Source organism: Strigops habroptila, chromosome 4 (genome assembly GCF_004027225.2).
Source record: "Strigops habroptila isolate Jane chromosome 4, bStrHab1.2.pri, whole genome shotgun sequence".
Lineage (NCBI taxonomy): Eukaryota > Metazoa > Chordata > Aves > Psittaciformes > Psittacidae > Strigops > Strigops habroptila.
The window spans coordinates 19,440,626-19,467,371 of record NC_046358.1 but is presented as its reverse complement, the minus strand read 5'-3'; the positions used below and the strand labels follow the sequence as shown (position 1 = coordinate 19,467,371).

At 39.9% G+C, this 26,746-nt stretch overlaps 1 protein-coding gene across 4 annotated transcripts in view; it reads right to left on the bottom strand.

Moving 5' to 3' along the window:
* BRF1 (BRF1 RNA polymerase III transcription initiation factor subunit) overlaps positions 1–26,746 on the bottom strand; it is a 177,521-nt gene that overhangs the window by 10,052 nt on the left and 140,723 nt on the right. The window lies entirely within an intron of this gene.

Here is a 26,746-nt window from a genome sequence, read left to right as displayed (position 1 = left end):
AGATAAAGATTAGAGAGCCACAGATTCCACAATAATTAATACACACATTGCCTTGTAAGTATCTGCCCCAGTTCCTGATAGTAAGAGAAGATGCCAGTCAACAAGCACAGTAGCAAAATCTCATCTCAAACTGCAGCCCGAGCCCATCCTGAAGGTCTTTGAAATAGATGTTTTTGTCACATATTACAAAAGTCAAAAGACAACTGATTTTTTTGGAAGAATGCAGCCATGGTAAAACTGAGCCACACTCTGAAATACCTAGCACCACTCTGCAACTGCTTCCCTGTGTTTGATGATATATACAGGATACTCAGTAAGATTATACATGCAGGGTATCAAAATAATCACAGGCAAAATTCTAATTCCAGCTACAGAAATCATCATCAAAACCAAGGGCACTCTGCATACTTTGAATAAGAAATGACAAAACCTGAACACAAACTTTTTAAAAAATGCTGCATCTAATATGAAAAAGACCTGCATATCTGGGGAGAAAAGACAGATCAGTATTACTTTACAGCTAAGTGTTAAATATTGTTCTTTCTGAAAAACATTTCATAGCCTGTTGTCTCCTTACTGCCATGAAGGCTGTTCTCAATCCATCATTTAGTGCTGCTTTCTGGTCTTTTCTCTTCATCTAGATGTATCTAGTCATGAAGAGAATGACTTGCTTTCTACTGAAACACTGCTCAGACAGCTTCTCAAGTATGTCTTTTAACTAAGTCTAGGCAAGCCACTTAATGAATACCAATTTATGTCTCCAGAGATATAGTCTTTTATGATAAACAGTATCTTTCCTCTCATTTTTCTATTAGTCATTCCTCCCTGTTCACACACAGATACTGGTTGTTTTCCTTCTTATCTACTTCAAATAATCAGCAGGAGGAAACAAAACCCCAAAGAATAAGCAGAGGAGACTCACATCATTATCTCTGATGGAGAAGACATTATTAAAAAACAAGATATTGTCTAAGCTCCAAAAAGTTCAGAAACCGATCACCTCTGAAATGCTTTGCAAGACCCAAAAGGCATTTCAGCAAACAAAGTAGTCCAAGATGCCTCCTTAGCAGATCTAAACAAAAAGAATCCACAAGAATGCTTCAGGAGTTGTACCACTGAATGATACAGAGTACATTATTCTGCTACAGATACTTCTTGTCATATTTCATAATGACAAAAATTTAAAGAAAGAGATACTCTTGACCCACATAAACCATCTCTTACTTACAAATCCTGGTGGAATTCTGGGCTTAGAGAGAATGCATCTAAAGGGATGGACACATTCCCCACTATGTGCCTAGCCTTCTCTTTCCTTTATCTAACCTGAATTGTAGAGTTCTCACAGAATCACAGAATGGTTTGGGCTGGAAGGAAACTTTAAAGGTCATCTAGTTCCAACCCCTCTGCAATGAGCAGGGACATCTTCAAATCGATCAGGATGCACTCAGCCCTGTCCAACCTGACCTTGAATATTTCCAGGGATGGGGCATCTGCCACCTCTCTAGGCAAGCTCTTCCAGTGTTTCACCATCCTCATCATGCAAAATAACTCCTTATTTCCTAAAATTTGAGCCATCCTATCTATAGTCAATCACTGTCTTCCAGAAGTCACCCTGTTTAGATGCTTACAAGCATTCAGATGCAGCAATGTCAAAAGGTTATGTAGCTGAGGGATGCTAATTACCAAACAGGTTGTATTTCATTGACATGACTGAAAAAAAAACCCCTAACAGGGGTAAGTAATGAAGGACTTTTATTTTAAACCAGTAGTAGTGATTATTGCAATTAACACTGTACCAAAGATAGCACCTATTTCCCCCTACTACCAAAAGACATCAGACCTCCCTGGAGCACCCTGAAATCTTTCCTCCCCCCAATTAAAATCAAGCTGTTGAGTAAGACTCGCAAGGTAATCAGAAACTGCTGACATTTCTTTTAGAGCAAATTATACATGTGCTCACACAATGAAGAAAACAATCACAGCTATAGGAAGCAAAGAGTAAACATTCCAGTTTTGTTTTAATTAAAATGGTCCCCTAATGAAAATAAAAAGATTCATGCTTATGAAAGGCCTATTTGCACACTTCAGTGCTAAATCCAAGAGCTTTTCTATACCATTTTTCAGCAGCAAGTGACTCTCACAGCCAAACTGAAACTAAACCTGTATTTCTGTTCCATGATAATTGCTCACAAAACATACATCTTCACTACGAGAAATACAATGCTGCCATTCGATTTGGGCAATACAGTTTCTTTCTTAGCATAATATTGAATGCATCCTGAAGCAATGGGTTAGATTCTGCTCCTGCTCTGGCTGTTCAGCACCTGTTGCAGGGCAGATCCAAAGGGGTCACTCGCAACAGCCCAGCTTGCTGCACCTCAGTACTATGCGCTACCTACAAATGGTAGCAATGAAAACTGGAAAAAAAGGTAAAACCATCATAAGGAGACATAAAAACTTATCTCCCCCTGAAATAATGTCTTTGATTAAAATGTTATAAAAGTTATAAATATATAAAAAGAGAAGTTAATTTCTCTCCCTTGGGTCTCTTTACACCTGTGGAGAACCCTACTATTACTGTACAAAACCATTCAGGAAGGTTTTACAGTGGGATTTTGTTTTGTTTCTTAAATGCCCTGATGCCCTGACCTCTTTAAACCAGAGCAGCTGCTGCCACACCAGCCATATGGAGCAATAAATTATTGGCTGCCATGGCTACAGATATGGCCTCCTTCTGCTGTCTGGCTGCACCACAGAGGGTGGAAAGAAGTGTCTTCATGGAAGAACACGGCTGCTTTCAAGGCTGGGATAGGTCTGAGTATTAATGATCAAGAAAGCACCTTTAAAAAAACAAGTAACTGAAGTATCTTATCCAACTTTCAATGTGCATGACAGCCTCATCTGTGAAAGGCTATGAAGGTACAAACAAGCACACACACACTATATGGGAAAAATCCTGTCCATCACAGTCCAGTTTTAACTCAGGGTTGCCAAGTTCCATAAATAACAATAATATCCTGCATTAAGATATGATCCCATATATGCTAAAGCACCAACAGTCTCTATTGAAAATGCAATGTTGCAACTTGTTTTGCCAAGTGTTTCAGTAGTTGATCACTATTTATGATGATTTCTAGTTTGAGGCACTTTCATTTGCAAATTAACTTTGCAAATTAATACAATACCTCATGAGAGGGAGTAACAGAACAAGCAACTTTCTGAACAGCAATGTGATCTGTAAAAGGGGGGGGAAAAGATTTCACACAGCCCCAAGTGTTATATCCACATTTCAAACTACTTCAAAAATTATGCAGCTCTACAAATGCTCATGTCAGCCAACACATGTAACACTGGAAGCAGCTAATCTTGACATGTTCACGACAAAAACTAATGGCATAGTACATGGCATCAGAGGCTGCTCCCCGCAGAATTCACTCCGCTCTCAGCTGAGATGTGCACGATAACGTCTAGGTTTGTCCTCCAGCTTCAAAATTTAAAAGAAGATTCAATATAATAGCACCTGACAGGGCTGGAGATCACACAGACTAAACTTTCAAAGTGAGCAAATTCTCTGAAAAACATGCTGGCTGTGACAAACAACTGTTTTTATTTTGCTTATTATTTAATAACAGAAGATTACACAGCATAGTACATAAAATAGAAAGAGCACTGTGAGGTAATAAAACCACCTCACTTGCATCAGGCTGTTTGCCCACCAAAAAGGTTTACGATACCATACCAATCTCTTCAGTGCAATCCTGCAAGTAATTTGGAAACCCACTCAAAGCTCTGTTTCTTACTGAATTTTAATTTAATCCATCCAAGTAGGGAACATCTTACTGCTGCTTACTGCCCATACTAATTTTATACATGGATGATCCCAGAATACGCAATGGAAAACAGAGATACAATGGAGCCTGCAGCCACAAGCCGGCAGTGTAATTATGCAGGTTGTCTAAGACAACTGCCCGTAGAACCTAAACATCCATACCACAGGCCTTTCATATGTATGTCACTTCAGTGACAGAAAAGCTATTGAGAAATGATTGAGCAGAGTCCGGTCAGGTTCTCCACGCTGGCTGAGATCCTCCTCCCACCTGAGGCCAGATGGTTTTGCCTCAGGAGGTCAGTTTACCAGACATCTGCGTAAGAAGGAAATGAATATAAATGTTTATCCAGGCTAAGAGTACCCTTTAATTAGGTACTGTCAATGTTAACCTTACCGGAAAGCTGGGAATTACCTCCCTGCAAGAATTTAATGCTCTTGTTGGAAACATAACAGCATCAGAGGATACTGACGTATCTTTCTGCCATAAAGTCAGGACAAAGGGGTGACCCTCATGGACTCAGATCACTGCTCTTTTCTACAGGGCAAAACAGAGACTGCAATCATGACCATGACCCCAGAGCACTTTGGGGATCCCACTGCCTTCTACATCTGCTTCTGGATGAGAGCTGGATGCTTACAAGAGCTGTTTTCTCCCCAGGAAACTGAGGCTCATGGCCAAGGCCATGGCTGGTTATGACACCAATGAATGGCTGCATGATGTCTTGAGGACAGGGGCTGGGGTGAAGAGCGCACTGTGGCATACCAGAAGTAGTCCAGATACAACCACAGACAACATCATGCTCTGCAAACCAAAACAAAGCATCTCTGATGCTCACATCTAGAAACCCCAAATCACACCTTTTTTCCCTGAATCACGTTCCCCAGTGACAGGGCCACAGAGACCCCAACCAATACCAAAAGACAGCAACTGAAGGGCATGTCCGCATTGCAATGGGCTCAGCTCACACACAGACAGGTCCCTTGGAGCTGGCTAACCCCAGTGCTGCCAGCTGCACAAATATGACTGACGGAGCACCAGGCAGGGTCTGAACTCTCCTAGATACTACCAGATACCTGGAAAGCAAGACTCGGATGCATTGAGCAGTGCCTGAGCCACCTCCTTCTAACTCTGCTCCAACACGCCAGCATAAACTCCACTGGTTTACACCACCAGTGTAAACACAGCCAGCATTTTCTGCCTGTTTCTGAGCAAGCAATGCCACAGAAAGAGCCATTTCAAGCAGAAGAAAAGCAAAGCTGAAGTGACAACAAAAACTACAGAGAAATGAGAAACTGTTCCCACTTCTGATTCCCACTCAGTCCTCTTTCATGCTGGATCAGAGGAGTTTCTCTTTCATCAGTGCAGCAACAGACAACACAGCGCTGAGTACATCTTCAGTGCTAATGAGATTGGCCTCTTCTAGCAAATGCCCAAGCTTAAGTATCTAGGGACCAAAACTCACAGGAATAAACAGGCAAAAAGTAAGAATCTCTATCATTGACTAAAGGAGATATTTATCAGCGAGGAACTAAGCGTCTACGTCAGTCACTGATATGCTTTTGAAAAGCAGGAACTTCGTTATCATATTGTGAACTAAACACCTATATCAGAGCAGGGCAGAGGCCATGATATCTGTCTTCAATAACCCGACTGGAGAGCAGGCAGTATTTTTCTGCATAGCTGCAGCACTCATTCTTCAATCAGATTCTGTAAAATAGCAACTTGCTATTCTTTCCACGGCCTAACCCAAAAGATTTTCAATAGCAAAAATTAAAAGAATGAAATCTATGGCCACCTTATTGGGACCAAATGAAATTATGCTACTGCAGCAGCTCCAAAATAATCTCTGCACATATCTGCTTCTAAAGGAAATTGCTGCAGACCATGGGAAATTACAATTGCTCCAGGACAAGAAAGGCTGACTGATCTAATATTTCTGGTTGACACACCTTCTTCCTGGGTTTGTCAATAAAGATACTGATGAGATCATCTCTCCACAGGTCAGGAAAATATTAGCTGAAAATATGCTATTCCTTTCACCATGGAAATTTTTCCAGATTAAATAATGGCAGCAAAGTAAATCTGCACCTTGCTGGGAAAAGCTACTTAAAATAAGGAAGCTATGAAGCATTTTAATAAAGGTAAATGAGTAATCATGATGGTCGCAGTTAAGCAAGTCTAATGGCAGTGTCACTTTTAAAACACGGGTGTGAGACAACTCATGTGGTGACAATCCAAATATGTCTAACTATCTTGTAGGCAGTCTTTCAAATGGTAACAGTGCAGAATGCATCTGTTATGGCAGAAAGCACTATTATTAGCAGATAAGGCAAATTAAATAATTTCTAAATCATGCTTGGAACTATAGTAACAGAAATGAAATTTAAAACATTAAATGAACACACTATCATCTCAACAGAAGGATTACGCTATTGAAAAGTTCTCAGCAGTAGCACCACCATCTGTTTCTGGTGCAAATATATTTTTCTAGACTCAAGCAAGGAGGATTACAGATATTTGCTTTTGGACAGATGTTTTGATCAATCTCAACCTCATAAAAACAGCTAATGAGGCAAAAGATGAAAAGAAAAACATCTTAGTAACCTTCAGTCTCTGAGAACAATCCACTGAGATTGTTATACCCAAAGGTGATGCCAGATTTATCGTTAGATCTTCCCCGTTGACATTACAAGGACAAAAATCATGCTAGGCAAAACACTAACTCACCTCTTCCACCACCTCTGATAGCACATACCACTGTGCGAATTAAGTTTTTCTCATCCGATTATGCAGGCAAAACTAATATTTCAAAATTCAGGTTGGATCCCCAACTATAGATTCATACAAGTAATCCGTCAAGGAATAAATATGGATGACAGATTTTTTTTTTTTTCCTTGTGTCTGGTCTATTATACATTAAAGAGCAATTTCACTGCCAGCCATCTGGAAATCAATGTATTCCAAGCTTTATTTTATGATTACCAACATTCCCCTTCGTAACTCATTTCTAATTATAAGCAATAAATCATTCCTTCTTGCTTGTAATTTGTAACAGCCAATTAAGGCAAACCTCTTATTTAAATAGCAAATCTAGCTTTAAAACATCACATATTTCAAGGTATGCACAGAACGTCTAATCAAGCGGCTGAATGGCAGAACGATGATTTAACGTGGCTTTTGCAGGCACCAAGGAGACAATTGTGGTAGAACTGGCTCTCCTCTGTCCACCATGTACACCAGAACTTTTTAAAACTGAAAGCACAGGTCTCGTCTGTCTGATTTCCTGCAGAAGAGATTGATATATAGCAATACCTAAGCCAGGACATAGAGAAGCCTGGTATCAAGGCTCCCCTTTACCCTATCAGGAAACACATAAAGAGGCTGAAACAGGAGAAGAAGCTGTAATTTGGTCTAGTAAGAAATTCTGGGCTTTTTCTAATTAGGAACTAACAGTGTAAGAAGGCAGCTCTAAACTTAAAACTAAAAAACCCCACCAGCTCAAGCAGCTTTTCCTGTGCCTGGATTTGTGTTCAAGAAACAGACTGGCCTCCTTCTCCCAAGCCAAAGGACACCACAATGCACTGCCCAGGCGCTCACTGCCTCAGTGACTCTCTGTCATACAATAATAGAATTGTTAGGGTTGCAAGCCACCTCTGGAGATCATCTAGTCTCCAGAGAGAGAGACTCCATGACTCCCCTGGGCAGCCTGTTCCAGTGCTCTGCAACCCTCAACGTAAAGCAGTTCTTCCTCATGTTGAGGTGAAATTTCTTATAGTGTAAGCATACAGCATGGCATTTGGCATGAGGATGGCACTCAGATCACTCCTCCCCACCCCTCATGAACAGGAGAAGATCAGGCAGAACAAAGCAGTGAAATGGTCTGCAAAGAAAAGTGTATCACCAAATAAATCCAGATTATTCCTTTGGGGAGAAGTCTTTAATAGTGATTACCATTATAGCAACTCTTCCCAACAAAAAAATACCAAAGAAATGCAGTGGAGGATGTCAGATGAGACCAAGCAGGGTGGGTTGAAAAGCACTGGCAAGGACACGGAGAAGTTTTTACTTATATTTGTTCTTCAGTGTAGGTCTGAGTTAACAGGCATGTGAGTGCACATACAAGAGAGAGGCTTCTTATAAATAGCTCTGCTGGGATTTGTCCGTTAGAAAAAAAAACCTCACTCTTGTCAGAAAAGTATTTGATACAATTTTGGATACAGAATTTATGACATGAGAAACTGATCTCAGGAACGTGGAAGTGGTTCCCACTGAGATTTTATTTGGTCATCACACAGCTCTAGTCTGTTCCAGTTTCACATTGTGTCATCTGGTAAGCGTTTACAGTAGGAATCAAGGGAACTGGATTTGGAAAAAATCCATCAAAACTGACCTAAATCTGATCTGACCTGAATAATCCAACTAAATACCAAACTCAAAAATGGCTAGACAGAAGCAAGGAGAGGGAATTCATCAACTGCAGGAGTTATCTCTAGAGTTTTCTTTCCTCAACCATACATGAGGGTTAGGCACCCCACTTTTTTATTCCCAAACAGCAGTAGTGATGGAGGCTATGTGAGTATCCCCTTGTACCAAAGGTGTCGAAAGCCAAGTGCACAAGCACTGCAGGCTCCACTGTGTTCCCTTTCCTTTTCAGACACCATTCCTTCCTGAGAGAGCAGCACTTGGAAGCGGGAATGGAAGATACCAAGTAAATAAGAAAATCCAAAGAGAACACCTTCAAAGGGCAGTGGCAACCATGTCAGTACTATCTAGTCTTGCCTTTGTCATATGGTTACCCAAAGCCATCCCAGAGAGTGGCCTTGGCCAGCATGGTGTGCAGAACATGGTGCTGCAACAACCACCCAGGTGCAGGTAATGCCATGTTTGACCCACAGCCACGCTTGCCATCTTACAACAGTGTGTCACATTCAGAAATTGTCTCATCACCAAGGCTTGCCCGTATTGCTGTTTCAGGGTGTAAGGGGTTATGCTGCTAGAATCACTTTATTCCAAGCTGAAGATGTAGAGATGCAGCACCATCTAAGCAAATACACAGCAAGTCTCCACAGATGGATCACTATTTATGTAGAACTTGTAGCGATGTGTTCAACAAAAAGCTTCACTACTATCAAGACTTATCTTCTTTTTATGAGAGATCTAAGTATTATTTATCAGTGTTCTCAAAACACAAAGCTCAAAGACATCGTAACATCTGGTTTAGTCTCTCAGAAATGAGAATGAAACACTCAGAAGAAAACTTAAAAATCACTAGCTTGATGTTGGTGAAACCTGGGCAATATTTCTGGCAAAAGCTCTGGATGAGGATGCAACAAAAAAGCTTGTGCAAAACTGTAAAGGGAGGTAGAAACAGACACCAAAGCCTATAAATTTCATTTTGAAAATAAGGCGTCATTCTTATTATGCCTGTGGATGTATATCTTCCCATATAAAGTTTTAAAAGCTTTACATAAACTATACTTCTAAGCGAGCTTGTAATTAGCTAGAGGCAGGCTTGGCTATAATTATAAGTTGTAGAGACACACATTATGGAAATGCTTAGGTAACAACCATAGTGATGCTCTGCTGATGGCTGAAGTCAGGCTGGCATGTGATTGCTCTGTAACTGCCTGAGTACTTTCTGTCTTGTGTAAACTGGGCTCCTTAACGAAGCCTGCACAACTGGTCTGTCAGGTCTTCCCCCTCAGCTGTGCCATACCTTGCTGGTATGCCAGGCTTTGCTGCCACTGATGCTGTGATGCCCTATGTGCCTGCGTCTGGCTTCCCTCCTGCTTACAAGTACGCAGTAGATACCTGTCCTCACCTCACCAGGAGATGGTGTACCAAAGGGACCAGAGAACATGGTAGAGGTACGAAACTGCACCATTTCAGAAACATGCAAGATCAGACTGGATCCAATGCATTAATCAGCCAGATGTCAGCACACTGTGAACATGTATACATTAATCTGCTACAGCCTTTTTCAAAGTTACAATGAAGTTGATCCCACATCCCATTCCCTAAATCCAAGGGGATCCTCTACTGGAAGAATATCTCTCCAAGTCAAAGTTCCTGTAAAACTGCAAGTTCATAAAGCTCTCTCACACCTTTGGATTTAAACTCTACTGACATAAGAAAATAAACTGTACCCTTTTATTCCAACCTTGGAAGCTGCTTGCATGACAATCTCTACTCGTGAGTAAGTAAGCATAAATAATACAGTGCATAACCAGTACAATCACTTGGAAAATGGCTATTTAACATCAAATACGACACAAGTTTAAAAGATGCATTGCTACACACCATAGGTGCTTGCTTGAACATACTGTTATGTACCAATGAATCATTGAACAGGGTGGGAGAAGCTCTTCATGTTATCAAAAGCCTTTCTCCTTCACAATGCATTTGGTACACATAAATAGATGAGTGTAAAAATGCAGCCACATTTTTTGATGGAAAGAAAATTCCAAATGGAAATATTAGGAAGAAAAACAAAATTAATTGCTGGTTTAAAATCTGTGTACAATATGTGCAACTCCTTCCAAAAAGGGAGGACATTACTTTTGATGTGGAGAGCAGACAGCACCATCTCCGATGCCTCCGATGCAAGCTCCATATTGCACGTCTGTAACTAAGTTAGGTTAGCTATTGTAGGGGATCCTACATGTAAAGCAGACTTATTTAATAGTGGTTTGCTTTAATACAGTTTAATACTAGTGTTAACAGATACAAGTTAACCAATAGAAACCTCATTCAAACTGCAGAGGAGATGCCTTTCACAGCCTCTCAAGCTGGTTTAACTGGATCTATTTGAAAACCTCTCCAGGTGAAGCCCATGCTGCCTGCAGTCAGCTACACAGGGTTGGTGAGCAGGACAGCTCTGCTTGGGCCACCAGCCCCTGATTTGGCTCTGTCAAAACAAGGAGCAAAACAAGTTAGCAAAGAAACCTTTGCTGACTATTACCTTTTGAAATTGCTGGAGTTTTTGAAGTTGGTTAAAGGGCACTTGCAAAAGCAGGTTAGCCAGCAGATCTGAGGGACAGCAAGAAGCAGCTGACTTCAGCTGGGAAGATGTTTCCCTGACATCCAGATGGCTCCTGATGCCTCCTCTTCATCAAGTCTTCACCTGGATGGATGGAAGTTTGACCCCGATCTTACACATTCAGATGGCCTAAACTTCTATAAATGGGAATTAGTCCTCCCTTGTCAAAGCAAATCACAGCAAAACTGATATGACAAGATCTGCTTAAAAATCTTATACTCCACCTCATTTTTTTACCAATCCCTTTCAAGAAATTGTGGCCCCCAATGTCTTTGGCCATCAAAAATCCAGCATCTGAGAAAGGTCAGTGTAAAAGCCAGAAAAGAGATTCCTACGGCTGAACAATGTCCTTTCCTCCACTTCACTGTAGCTACAGAAGATGCATTAAAATTACTGTAGCTACAAGGCTCCATCTGAAAACTGCTCATCGACAACCTCAACTTTGTGTACACAGCAATAATAAAAAGCTCTAACAGTTGCAGTTGGCTTTCCGCACTGTGCTGCTCCCGTGGACATGTACAGCTACAGATGAAATAGGCCATCTGAGAAGGAGTCACTTACGCGCTATGCAAGCTACATTCCTACCACAATTATTAAGGTATGGGCTGTGGATAGTAAAAAGAGTTCAACTGACCATGAAACATGCAAATACTACAATAAATAGATACTTATACACTGCCTTATTTATATAAAGTTCCTCCTTTCCTTCCTATTATTCATATTTTGTCACTAATCTGTGAAGTTTTGCAGGCACTTTTTGACATGCAATAGATTTTAGTACAATTCTAGTGAGAATGAGTAAAACATGAAACAAACACTACCCATCTCAAGTAAATCCCTACTTCTTTCTTTGTATCTAGGAGACCTTGCACTTGAACCCTGTTGTGAAATAATAATTGTATCAAACAGAGAAGACTAAATTCCCACTGTAGTTTAAATCCTTCTAAATACTAACCTATGTTTGAAGATCAATTAAAAAAAAAAGGTAATTTTAGTTTAATTTTTTTTTTTTTAATTTTGAACTTCAACTCCTTGTATTAAAAAGTCACAGAAAATAAACCAATATTCCTTCAAGACCTGAGCTACTTAAAGTTAAGTGCTCAGAAGTATTGTGAGACTTGGTATGTACGGGCCCTTTCTAGGCTTTGTGCCGCATGCATCCCTCTCCAAAGCGAAGGGGCTCCCCGCTGTACACAAAGAGAAGGCTGTTTGGGCTGAAGTCACAACTTCAAAGACCAGTAGCACAAAATTTGCCAACTCACTTGGCCATTCAAGCAAATGTCAACTGAAACAAAAGCACACCAAGGAAAGTTGTTACTGAATGCCACGCTAGGAAAATAATGCAGATTTTTATTGATGATCAACTTAGCTTTCACCAAGTCTAACAAGCAAGTTTGCTTATGTTCTTTTTCATCACCATGCTCATTTTGCTTTCTAAAGGCATTTTCGAAGCATCAGTTAAAGGAAAAAATTCTAATTAAAAAAAAAAACAAAACAGTGACACCCCCCCCTTTTTTTTTAAGAAACATTAGTCTTGAATGCATTAAGTTTAGATTTCCTACATTCTGTACTTGGTGAAAATATGCAGCAAATGCCTAAGAAGTGCTTGGCCCCAGTGAGACAACAGTCTGCACAAACTCACTTGTAATACATGTCTGCCTTTCAGCTGTTTAAATCTCCATACACAGTATTTCCTTTATCAGCACCACAGCATCATTCCAGTTTGCCTTAGTTTTTTGTGTCTACAAAGTGTTGTGAGAACACCAATACTTGGCAACCTAACACTTGGGTTTTTAGCATGACACCACAAATCTCTGTGTTACTTTGCTCGGTTAGTTAGTAAAATGTTACAGCAAATAAATAGATGTAGAAAGTATTTTTTTAATGCAATGTGCCATATTGTAATGTAAACACTTTTCACTGTGCATGTTTTTATGTAAAAAGCTTTTCAGAGTAAACTGTTTTAAAGGAACTGAATCAAATTTAAACACATGCATGAGAGACTTACATTTGGAAATTAATTTGGTAGCGATTTATGACCCTTTGATATGAGCTTTCAGTCTTTTTTAGAGCAAGAATGTATTTGTTCAGAAGTGTTGTGTTTTGCCTGGCCTCAATGGGAAAATTACAACTGAAGCTACTCTAAGGTTCTTGTTACCTCTGGGCTTCTGAGTGTTAATACCTTATTTGAAAATCTTAAAAGATGAACAAGAAAAAAGCATAAACCTCATGCGCAAAACACATGCTTCTACCATGAACCCACATACACAAAGGTGTTAAAAACAATTGCCAACAGTGACAAAAGTTGATCCATCCAATGCTGAACTTATTTACTGCCTCTACATCTTCCCACTGAATTCTGATGTCCACGCAAGCAGTCCGAACATCCATCTCACAAGATAAAAGTGAAAAAATACACTTCAGAAACAGCATACGAGTGACGTGGTATTTTTACCAAATGGCAGCACCATGTAGAGAGCCCTGGAGCAGATTTCTCTTATCTCTCAACAAAAGAAATACGAGGAAGCCATTGAGAGAGTGCTGTCCCTCTGGTTGCGCCCTGGACTCCTGGCCCATCAGTCCTCCTGGCGGCGCAACAAGCGTGTTTGGCAAAGCCATGTTGGAACAGCCTTTCCTCATCTGCCATACACTGATCCCTGCGATACCTCCATGGGCCCTATAAACAGCTGACAGTATTTGATGCATATTAGTTCAGACACAAAATCACGCCTACAGTGTGTTATAGCTCCCAGGAAGCTCAGGGCACAGGCTTGGGAGGTTGGGATCACCAAACCCTTTCCTGTAGACATCACCTAAACAATTTCTCCAAGATGATGCAGGAGATGCCAGGCTGACGCTGACGCCTGATCCACTGAACTCGGCTCTGTCCTCCTCTCATTTTGCAATATTCAAAGGAGACTCCATTGGACTCTCCCCAGCTTTAGCTACAGCAAGACAGACCCAAGCAAAGGCAATTGCTCCCAAATGCTGGTATCTGCCTCAGCCACTAAGCAAGTGCAGGTGTGTACCCTCTAACACGACCAGCATTTCTGCAGACCAGCTTTTTCTTTCTTTTCATGTACACATTTCAACATCACAGTTCAGATAAGATGATGTGCAAGTCCCTCACCTTTTTTAATGGATAACAAATCCTAAGTTCAGTAGGTGTCTTTAGGAGCAAAAGCTGAAAAGTTAGACTCTACATGTCAAACTGCAACACAAAGTTGGCTTTAGTTCTGACATAAATAGTGTGCAAGCCTCACGTTTATTAAAAACAGATGAAAAAAGTCCCAATTCTTTTTGAATAGCAGAACTACTGAAGAGACCTGGTAGAGTTTATCACAGCAGGAGTTCTAGTTGCCTATCACCACACGTTTAAACACTTGAGGACTTTGCAATAAATGCTGAATTAAATTCACCATCAAAAGACAAAATCCATGTTCTATCTGCCAAAACCTTTAGCAGCCTAAACAGAAAATGTCACAATTGATTTTCAGCAGCAGTATAGAAATAAAAAACAACATTTTAAAGTCTTCAGGGGATAGATACATAGACAGATAAACAGCATGACAGACAGATGGATTTATTGCTATAGGTAATTTTTTACTCCTCCTAAGCAAAAATCAGACTTCAAATGGATTGACAGAGCTAAACAGATTAAGAAAAAAACACAGCTAATGAGTAATTTTATTTTTAAATTCTTTGGTTTGTCAGAACCACCAGCCTAGAGGTATAAAGTGAACAATATCTTTTTTTTTTCCTAAAGCACTACTGTTTTATTTGCATTAAGGTTAAAGAGCCTCCTCTCTCCTTGACTGGTGTCAGATATAATAAAACAAAAACATTTGAAAGGAGAAAAAAAACCCCAAAACAAAACACAATACCCTGAGCTATTAAAAGTGCTGGTTTGGAGGTTCTTTTACTCCCTCTCTATTTCTCTGACAAAGTCACAAATTAAATTTGGGCTCACTCTGCACCCACAGAACCAGTGTTAGCAGTATGTGTGCAGAGCCCCCCAAAATACAAAGCCCCCTCACACCTCAGCTGGCTCCATCTCTCACTGGCCGGGAGATGCATTTCTCGTGGGAGGAGGCAGGGCTGGTGTATTTGCAGACTCTCTCTTCTCTCTAAATCTAGCAGGCCTTTTAATACTCCTCATTTAAACAGTGCAGTGAAACACAGAAAGGAAGAAACACAAGCCAAGGTCCGTAAACTCTCAAGGCTGACTTGCAAGCATTTACCAAACACATGATATTGGCAAGCAGCAGCGGCTGCTGAGCTGATAAGCTGTCTGCTGTGCTTACAGACAGGCTCCCACATTTAAAAGGACTGAGAAATAAGCAACTTCATAATACTGCTATAAGGGAATTGATGCTAATATTAGAAAAAGGAGTGTGAATAATCAGGCTCTGTAAAATGCACTCCTATTAAGCAGCAAGCTGGACCATTTCCAAAATTACCAAGTAACCTGTTTTCATATAACCTTTTCAATATGAACAACTGACCTGCATCCAGGATCACAGAAAATTAGACTGTAGTTTCCCCTTCTGTTTGCTACACTAAAAAAAATCCCCCCAAAACAAACGCCAAAATCCAAACAAACCACCCCCCCACCCAAAAAAAAAAACCCAACCCTGCAAAGTAATTGTTCCTACTTAAAATGGTAAAATGTCTATGAGAAAGGCCACCCGAGTGAGGAAATAATTAGCTGAAGATTTTTTTCTTTAGGAGTAAACCCACTTTAGCAGGGTCAACAGAAGCAATGGCAGAGAGGTCAAGACAACTCCCCTTCACGCCAGCAGTTCCCCTCAATCACAGCTTTTAGCTGCCCCCATCCCAAGGACCATGCATGCAACAGGTACACTCTTGCAGTAGAAACAAACCAGCCTCAGTGATTTCCAAACTTCTTTTGAGCTGCTTCCAAACCCTTCCACACTTCTACTTGTGTTATTAGCTGGGGGGGGGGGGGGGGGGAGGGTAGTCAGAGTGCTGACTTCCATGCAGGGAGATGAAACTGGGCCAGCCTGACATCCTCCTTTCTCACCCACTAGTGACCGGGACATGCAGTACCCTCTGCTTTGACACAGTTTATGCTCACCTCCATCTACAGAGGACTCACAGTAGTGAGTAAAGGCTCCGCCATCACCATTTATCACTTTCTTCGTTTATGAGTGCCTTAAGGAAGAAATTCAGACAATCTAATCAGATAAAGCTTCAAAAAGAGACACGGATCTTCTTATGTCACTTCAGTATTTGGCCCTCAACCTGTATTTTGATTGTGCTGTCTTCATACACGGCACTCACCCTTACCGCCACTGAGACTTCCCTCCTGCTGTCCCACTGAAATTAGCCTTTTCCTCAGTTGTAGCCTAGTTCTGCCATGCCATATGCTGCTGTTTCCCTCGTCTATGCTCCAAATGCTTCAACTGTACTATGCGTAGGCTCCTATCACACTACGGATAACATTTCAGTGTTTCCTCCAGATCATCACTATTTTGTTTCTTGCTGAAATCACCCTAATGACTCCAATTCTCTCCTCCACAGAAGCAAATGGTTCTCCAAGACAGGCCTAATGCCTCCCTAATCTGTCATGTGCTGCTTCTCCAAAGCGTGGCCCAAATTGGTCCTTTTGTAGAGCCTCATATCTAATTTGCAGTCCGCTATCTCTCTATCTCTTTCAGCCTTATGGCTTTTACAGCTTCTGCTCCCATGTATGTCTGCATTTCAGATTATATTTCTTTGGATGCATTAGCCTGGATTTTTTCCAAGATGTTCTTTTTATTTCCTGCTCTCAGTTATATTTTTTTTCTTAGTGGCAGTGCTTTGCACAGCCGTTTTCAGTCGTCTTTGCTGTATGACTCACTTTATTGTCTCCTGCAGATTTCATTAGCACAGCTCTCCATCTCATTATGAAGTAGGACTGCATTTCATGCATTGTTCAAGCTTTCCACGAAACATCTTCTTGCAAGTTAGCACCCTCCTCGCTGTTTGCTTGGGCAGACATGGTACTCCTCAAAAGGAAAGATCTTGGGGTAAGAGAATCTGCCTGAACAAAGTTTCCTGAAGCGCTGTAAGGAAAATGGTAATGGCGTTTGAGGAGCGGTGTATGTTAACACCATTAGCTCCTGGAAGATTTTGGTTTTTCCCATGACCTGTTTTATTAGGTATTTGAAGGTAACTCCTGCCAGGAACAGATGGTGTTCAAGCAGACAACTGGCAAGGGATCTAGAAGAGTGCACTGAGATGGTGCTGTGCGTAAGTCTGGCCAGTTACCCAAAACCCGGTATGAATACAACAGGAGCTGCCAAAAGGCATTGTTTCTGAAAGAAAATGTAGTAAGTAGGACAAAAAAAAAAAAAAGTAGGTGAGGAAATTTAAGAAACTTTCTGATACAAGGATGGTGCCCTGTCTATTAGCTCCATTCTTGAAGCGCTTGTATCAAATAGTCTACAGATGGTTGGATGTGAGTAACGCTTTGACACGTGCCTGTATAAAGAATATGATAATGATCTTTCACAGATGTGATGGCACAATTAAATCAGCGGACAAGAGAAGCACTTTTTGAGAAACACTTAAACCCCAACAAATCTTAATCCTCCACAAAATGCCTTCAAGTGGCTGAATAAATTTCCTCCCCATTTTTACTCCAATATTATCTTACTTCAGACCAAAAAAAGGATAACATAGGCGACCTTCAAATGAATTACACTATACATTATGTACGTGTTTCAGATAATCCCTTCTAACTGTCCAAAAACATTTCATTTTCAGAAATTGCATACTCCCCCAGCATAAACATTACTAATGATGCAAAATAAAACCAGAAGGGATTCACCTCCTTTCTAATGCTAAATACTGCACAAGTAACTACCATCTATGTAATCTTAATGCTGCCTCAACACAATTTCCAAAATTGAATACAAAATTGAGAATAAATTGTTAGGAGATTACTCTTCAAGAGAACTACTGCCAGTAATCTCCTAGTAAGACCTGTCACTCTCACCTTCATGCATATTTTTTTAACACCTTCACTTGCTGCAATGTTTGTGTGAGTCTAAGTGCAATGAGGAGCCCATTTAGGAAGAAGTCCCTTGTGCATTACACCTCAACAAGCCATAGGCTTGAAATATCCATGGAACCATTTAAAATATTTACAGACACCAAGGTCAAGCTCTGGAGATCCTGAGCAGAAATCTATCACACTGAAATAATTCTTTCAAACTTTCCCCCCTCAAAAACATATGTTAGAGACTTAAAAGCATTGTTTTAAGCAAAGTCTGCAGATGTAGGGAAACTCATACAGACTATGTTTTCTCTGTCCATAACTCACCTTTCTGCAATACATAGATAACATTAATCTTTACAATGTCCCCTATAAAATCTAGACGCAAGGGGTCCTAACCACAAGATTTCATGCCTTTATTTTGAAATATAGTATTTCTGGTGAGCAGGGGATGCTGCAGGTGGGAAGCCAGAGACAGCACTACAGTTCCAAGTGCCAGACACTGCAGCAGAAAAGCCCCATAAAGCTGTTTACCAAAGACAGCCCTGTTACACTATTACTCATTAGGGGACAGAAGGGCCAGAGCAGCTGCTGCACTTCAGATCGTGATGTAATGCATTGTACAGTTGCAGAAGCTCCATTAAATGTCCTGAGGTTTCATCATCCATTGTATGCTAGCTCCACATTTGTCTCATATCAGCGCATATATCTACCACTTAATGGACATACAGACAACTTCCACACTTTGGAACATCACAGTTCATTTAGAATTCATTTTTTGACCCTTAAGCATCTCTCCCTGGTACATTATCTTTAAATTATTTTGATTAGGGCATCTTAAGCATAGTCAAATAATTTTGATTATGATAAGACATTTTAATAAGCAAGTAATTGAGGGAAACTTCTAGTTTTCTGTAGGTGCCATTTTGAAAAAAGTTGTTTGTTCTGTTCCTCCCACTTTGACAGCAACAGGCTCCTTCTCATTCTAATCATCAACTGAATGGTATGGAAGAGCTACAAAGTCCACAAAATGGTACTTGCATAACCATTAACTGTTTGCTGCAATCAAGGCAATAATTAAAAACAAGTCACATGCTGACCCAGCACCAGTCTCAACCCTTTCAGGCAATAAGAACCGTCACTGAAAGTGGCAACTTTCTGGCTCATCAGGATACCGGCAAAAAAAAGGGCCCAAAAAATCCTGTAATTTTTTTAACAAGGTCCTAGTCTATCTCACAAGTGAGGTTTTCCACTGCCAGATGGTCAGTAGGAATGCTAATGGAAAGAGTTGAAGCTGAAATAAATCTGCCACTTTTAATCAATCACGGACAACTGTGTCATCGATAAGCAACTCGTGTTATGACAAACTCCCTTTGCTTTGCTACAAGCAAAATTGCTAAAATGCATCACACCCATGTATTCATTGCTGATATTGGGCAACTTTGTAGTAAGCATTTTTGAGGGTTAAAGATTTTTCTTTACCTAGCAATACTGTGATTTTGGATTCACCCTGAAAATTGCTCGAAAGAACAACAGTCACGAAATGTTAGAAGACATTTAAATAGCAGCTCAGTTGAGAAAAAAAACCAAACAAACACCAAAACCAAACAACAAACCAAAACAAAACCCCCACCACCAAAAGCTCCAAAATTCTTACTAAATCAGCTACTATGAAATAGAAATTCACTCCTTATTTTCAAGTCTTTGCCTATACACACAAGGTGCACTCTTTACTGGATGGAAAAGATAATTATAAAAGGATAACTTTTATACAACATGCTGACAGTCCATCTATCTCTCACTCCACTCCAACCCCTCCAAATGTGTGGGGACCACAAAATCCAGATTAGGTAAAAGCCACAAAAATTACCAAGTTCCTATTCCCTTTGTGAGAATCAGAAGTAGGAAGAGGAGACCCAAAAGGGTTCCCCCACCAAAGGGGAAAGAGTTGACCACGTCCCACATAGGTATGAGCTGGCTGACAGCTATGTGCCTCACACCAGAAAACCCATCTCTGCTTGCAGGAAAGTCTCACAGAGGAGAGCTGGGGCTCTTGCTTCAGGGGAGGAAGGGCATAACCAAGGGCAAAAACATGGCAACCACTAGAAAACTAGACTTTGCTACTTCCACTGCTCACGGTACAGGTTGCTTTACAACCATGTTTTTAAGAGAGGCTTCCAAATTTGGCCTCAGTAAGAATTGTGTCTTTTTGCTTTCACTGACTATTGTCCATGAGTGTTTCAAAATACAATTGCAAAACCAAGACTCTACAATTAGGCCAAGGAAATCTAATGTTTTCCCAATTTAGTGGCAATATGGCATTCAGTTGCTTGGAAGAAAAAAAGAATAAATGAAAGGGTTATTACAGCACAACAGCCAACGAGTCATTTTGAATCCACTTACTGAGACACAGGAAATTATAATTAATCCAAACTTCATAACTTGTCTTTCAGTACAGCAATAAATAAATTACTGAAGATGCTTTTCCCTCCTCACCAAATTACAAACTTCCAGTATCTAATGACCACAAGTCAATGCAAAAACTTTTTAAGTTGCTTTTGTGACTCTCACTGGGCAAATCATACTGACACAGGCGCTCCTTTGCCCTCCCTTTATCACCCGAGAGAGATGACACCTTTGTGATGCTGAGCATCAGATATGAAACAGTCACATTTTGCTTGGTTTTTTGCTTTGTTCTTTTTTTTGCTTGGGTTTGTTTTTTTGTTTTTTTTTTTTTTTGGCATCCATCTAGCATAACTGTGCTGGACAGGATCACTGGAACAGCATGATAACCCTTCAATATCATTTCGAAAGAGTATCGAACTGTGTGCGCACACAGAGAATGCTGTTGATCCATTTTATGAAATAATGAATGGCAGGATGAGTATCTCAATATCTCCAAAATTTAAAACCAGCAATTTTTATTCCAGTAATAACACTCTGAAAGATAATACGTTAGAATTATTACAGACTGCTGCAGCATCATAGATTAGCCTCATAGTATTGATCTTCAGGAGACCAAAAGGCAGATATGTGAATGTTCCCTACAGTTTAATCAGTGAGCACCTTTCAGTGTTTCTGAATTTTTTTCTCCATTTTCCTCATTTCCGCCCCCCCCCCCAGAGAAAAGAAAAATACAGCTTTTTTCCCTTTTCATCCAAAATGAAAGGTTCTTTTTCTAGATTTTGAGAAAGTCAAAACAGTACCTAAGAGCCTAAGTGAGACAGAAAGACAATAAATAACACTGAGATACACTTGATGAGAGCTGAAGTAAGATCATTAAACACAAGGGTGATGTTCATCCTAAAAAATGTCTCACAAAAGAAAAGAAAGGAAAATATTTGCAACGATAGACAGCATGTTTAGTAACTTATCAGGCTGTAGTGCAAGTTGGCAAAAATTCAGATGTTCTTAAGTAGATTGTTTTACCATTTCTTTCCAAAAGCGTGCACAAAGCCTGAGAACATCCATTCAGTCAATCACCTGCCTCGTTAGGGACAGCGTCTCACAATTCTTTGTGGTGCCTGCATGCATACCAAAATACACATTGCCCACTATTTGACAGCCTGAACCAAAGTCCACTGAGGTCAGCGGGACAAAATCCAGCCCTAGGTATGTTTCAGTACAGAAAATCTTAAGGTGATCCATTAACAGAAGACATGGGTGATTGAAATCACTTACCTAAAGCATTCCCTATCTCATCTTAATGACATTTTTAAAGCAGCTGCATTTAAATTCCTCTTCAAAAACTCTATTGAATATTAGTGCTTCTACAGCTCCTGGCTTTGACCCTTTGGATATTGAGTTTGGTCATTGAGTTTGGTAAATTGAGAGTGTTTAAATCATTTCAGATTTGCTGTATTAAGTGAATTTAAACTGGAAGCTGGCCAGATATCTCTGGAGCTCTGATGTGGAGCACAGTTCACAGACGAGAAGAGCTCTGCTGTTGAGAGTGCTTTAGTAAAAGATAAGTCTTCCAATAAAAGCCTGAAAACCTGATCAACCTTTAACATTACTTGAAAGCAGGGCCTAACACAGGTACCCTCAGCTCTGTCTCCTATAGTGTATGCCCAGCACCCTGCCCAGCACAGGCAACAGTACCACAAACATCAGCTCTTAAAACTGTGGTCTGTAGGGAGGTAGGGCATTAAAGGTCTTAATTACTATGCTAGAAAAAGTCTTAACTATTTCATTTGCTTCAAAATGGGTTTTAAAATGAAATCAGCAGATACTGAAATTGAAAAGAGAAGGTAAGTAACTTAGACGAAAATGCATCTGTTACTGTGGCTGGCCTCTCACAAGCACTCTGCAAAAAACATCTTAAATCTGGACTTCCCTGACTTGCAAATCCTATCAACAAACGCTGAATCATAAACTTGAATTTTCTAGTGTTTGGTCTTCACCAAAAAGTTAATGTAATGCTGTGCTTAATACATGTGAGCTACTGAAGTAGCAACAAAATAAGGAATATATACTATTCCCACTCAATGTCTTGGGTCTCAGGAGTTCCTACTGTTTCATAATTCAAGACCTCCTATGTTTTAAGGAGAGATTTTAAATTGTGACCCAAAGCTAACAGAAAGCTACAGCCTAGTAATCACCAGATCTTATAAATGTTCTCTTTCAATTCTACTGATGAGATAGAAATCAATGCATAAAACACACACTTTCCTTCAACAGCTATTTAAAGAACTTTTTCTGTAAAACTTGTGTTTATATATATACACACATATATAAATTATATATATATTAAAAAAATCCAGAACCTGAAGATTAGCATGTGCTGAACGACAAACTTTTTATGTGATTTAATTGCATTCATGTTTTCTGTCATCAAACAAAGTAAGTTATTTATCCACTCCTGGATAAAATACAGGAAGCACCTGAAAAATGTTGATTTAGAAAAACCAGCAAATCTTCCAAACAAGTTTGGGCAAACGAATTTCAGAGTCGGGTTTCCCATCCATCACATTGAGAGCTGTACATTGTTTTTCCAAGGCAGGGTTTGAGGCTGCCAGCCCTGACCCACAGCCATGGCTGCATTGTTGGTGCCAGCGGGTGAAGGCTCCGGAGAAGGAGCAGGCTGCTGCTTCCTGATAAATCACTCCTAAACACAATGGGACTCTTGGGGACAATGGCGTCTACAGTTCCTTTTGATGTTAAGGGTTTTTCTGATCTCTTCAGGTTAGATTAAGAGAGAGGCAGCCAGGGTCAGCAAAGGTCAGCGGGATGAGGTTTATTTTTACAGAAACTTTTCCCTTTCAACCAAGACCTCCATAGTTCATCAGTCACTTGCTAGTAACTTATTCTGCATTATACAGGATTTATGATTTCTTATGGCTTACACACACACCACACTTAACATTGGACTCAGTTCACTGATTGCAAAAAAAAACCAAAAAAAAAACCCCAAACAAACCTCACTGGATTAAATCCTTAATTAGCCCTTTCTTTATCTTTTTTCTTTTCATGGCTTCCCCTCCCTGTTTTGCTTTCGGTTGTTTTGGGTTTTTTTAATAGAACAGAATTAAGTATCATCATTTCAATCTTTTAGAGTTGATGAAGCAGTATTTAGGTTTATTTTTTATGAAATGCATGATACAGTCTACCTGAGCCACACAAGATCAGTGTATGTAATCCAGTTAAACCAAATTCCTTCATTACCCCAATGCTTTGTGGGTGAAAAGTAACAAGAGTATTTTAAGAAATAACAGGAAAATGAAAATATGCATGAATAAAAAGTAGTTCTATTTCTACAAGGATTTAAGGAAATTTAAGGTATATGTACTCTGAACTTTTCCCATGATGAGACTGAAGCTTTCTCAGCAAGCTTCTCTCTTATACTTTTTTAGTATGTGTTAAAACTAAAGCAAGTTATATAAAATCTGACAGTAAAGCCCAATAATTTTTATATTCCATATTGCCCAAAGGTCAAAATCACATTTGGAATGTGATCTGGACATATTTGGATCAGACTATAGGCAAAGAAAGCTCTTATTTCACCAATGCGTTTAGAGGGTATGAAGAGGTGTGACAGAGGCAGTATCAGGAATGAACATGTCAGCAAATGGTAGGTTTTCTGCACTGAAAGCCATTGATGATCCTAATCTCCTGGACACTGTCCAGAGGAGGAAGGGGGGGAGGAGGAAAGACCCCAGAAGGTACAGCCTGATGTAGGAATATCTAGAGAAAGCCTGCAGTAGGCATCCATCAGCGAATGAGCAACCCAAGCTGCTCTCCTACCTACCTTGTTCCACAAACAACCTACACCTTTCTTCTACTGCATTCTCATAATTTTTTTCTCTGTAGTATTTCAAAAGGTATGAAAAAGTGCAAATATGTTTAAAATGTGCTGTATTTGCATATCAATTTTTCAAGCCAATATTGCACACAGGCCATTTGGCAGAAAAAAGTGTGTCTAAACCACCATCAATTAAATAGCACCTTTAGGCAACAGAATTAACCCTTAAATTGACTTAGTAAAGCCCCAACTGGAAGAGCCTGTCTCTGCCTCCAGGAGCTGGGCAGCAGACAATGCTGCCTTGTAATAATTAGTTGTATGTTTCAGACCATCCTGACTTCTGTCTTGCTTCTCTTCATCTAATAATTTAATTCACTGTTGACTTTAATCTCTGTTATTAATTCATCAGATGTCTGATTCAACTACATCTTTAATCTGATGATTGTCTTACTCAACTTCAGCAACAATAGTTTCAGTTAGGATTACAAATTATTTTGTTTCTTTATTGCTGCATGATAAAATCCATACAGAAGTATGCAAAGCCATTTTTCCATTAAAATTACCATGCCACCACTTTAGACAGGCAAAGATAACTTTACAAAATAAATACGCCAGCCACTCCATTCCACTTCCAAATCTGCATGCATGCCCTTCATACTTCAGATCTCAAAACATTCAGATTAAAAGAACACTATGCTGTAAAGTATTATATATTTCTTTCACATAAATACCACATCTAAACTAGTTTCTGAATAAAGAGACAACCAACTATTAAACACATATCCAATACTTCTATTCAGTATGCGGCCTGAGAGTGCTCTCCACATTCAAGCATCTTCCAGTGCTCCAGTTCAGCAACATTACACTCAACTCTGAGTATCAATACCGTTTTCAAATCTATCACACCATGTAATGCTGTGGGCTGTAATAGCCTCATTGTATCCTTTCCCTGCCAGCTATCACAGTCCTGCTTCCATGGGTAGATTTCAAATCATCTAGTTTTGGACAGCTGCTGAGCCAAGTGATGCCTTCAAAGAGCACTCGGGGTGAGAGGTTCTCCACTTGCCGTCACTTGGGTGATAAGACTGCAGGTCCTGAGGTCTAGACTCTACTCTGTACCTTCCCATATGATCTCTATAGCAGCATGTTTCTATTCAAGCGTAAAATGTGGGGGGAGAGGAAAATGTACATAAAAGTCGGTGGTTTCCTCCCTTCTTTCTGGGTCACAACAAAGGGGTATGTATGAGAGAAGAGAAGGAGATGGGCTGCTCTAGAGCAGGTGGGTAAGTTTCCTTGGTTCCTGCACATCCTAAACAGAGAATGGATTTGTTCAGTCTATTGTTGTGTTGCACTGGAGGAAAGGGAAAATGCTGGGCAGAAATTTCTGACTCACTATAAATTGGAAATTAACTAAGAGAAAGTTAAATTTGCTGCATGTATCTTCCAAAACCACATTTAGATGTTATATCAGTTTGTTTCATCCTATATTTCATAACGACTGCAGTAAGGTGAAACTGAAATCAGTCAGCACACCAGAAGCATCACTGGGTAATGGAATAGCACTACATAAATGACTAAGTTACAGCACACTGGCCAATTTAAAACTAATTATGTAGATGCTGTTAAATATGTGAACAAACAGTACTTCAATTTTTGCAACAAACTGCTATAACTCTCCAATACTTTACCCAGCCATGGTGAAAGAACTGCAGTCATAATCACATAATGACTACCAGCTATCTGGTCTGGCAATGCGTGCAAACATTAAGAAACAAGAAGCTTCACGTGACTGCTCTCCTAGTTTGGGCATTAGTCTTGGTAAAATAATGTATGCCATACTGCAGTGAGGAAGACTTAACTTTTTGTTTGTTTTGTTCCTCTTCCCTCAACATTTAACAAACACTGGCTAAAGACCCAACTTCATTTGCAACTCTAAAACACATCAGACATACACTTCCCTTGGTTTATGCTAAAAAAATGAGCAGATATATACTGTAAAGATCAAGAAGCAGACAGACTCTGCTAGGACTAGGGTCAAAGGAAGATTAATTCAGAAACCAACCATTTTCCACCCATGAAAAAAAAACCCAAGGAAATAAATCAGAAAAAGCTACAGACTGAGAATGAGCATTTCACAGCACTGAAGCACTCTCAGTTGTGACAGCAGGACATGCACCTCTAGGGTTTGATAACAAGAGCCATAACACTTCCACAATCTCTTTGTTTCTTCCCACTCCCCTCACCCTCCACATCACATATAACTACTTTTGCTAACATGCTATTAAAGTTCAAGAGACCGTGCATACATATTTATGTGAAATCTCCCATTAGACTCACTGAGTGTAATTTGGAAGAAAAAAGCTCACAGAGTATTTTCTTATAACCAACCTGAAAATGAGAACATAAATAAACAAGGCGCTCACAATCCAACTGTCACACAAAATTATCTTCTGGGATAAAATTGCTCCTATTTGGTCTTAAAACGCAAGACAATTATTTCAGACAGTCACAAAAATCCCCTCTGCATTTTTGCACTGCCCAGCTGACCTCCCCTGGAATCCGACAAGGAGATGATTTTCTTGAGTGGGAGGCAGAAAGCAATATCCAATTTATATTATACAAACAAGAAGGCT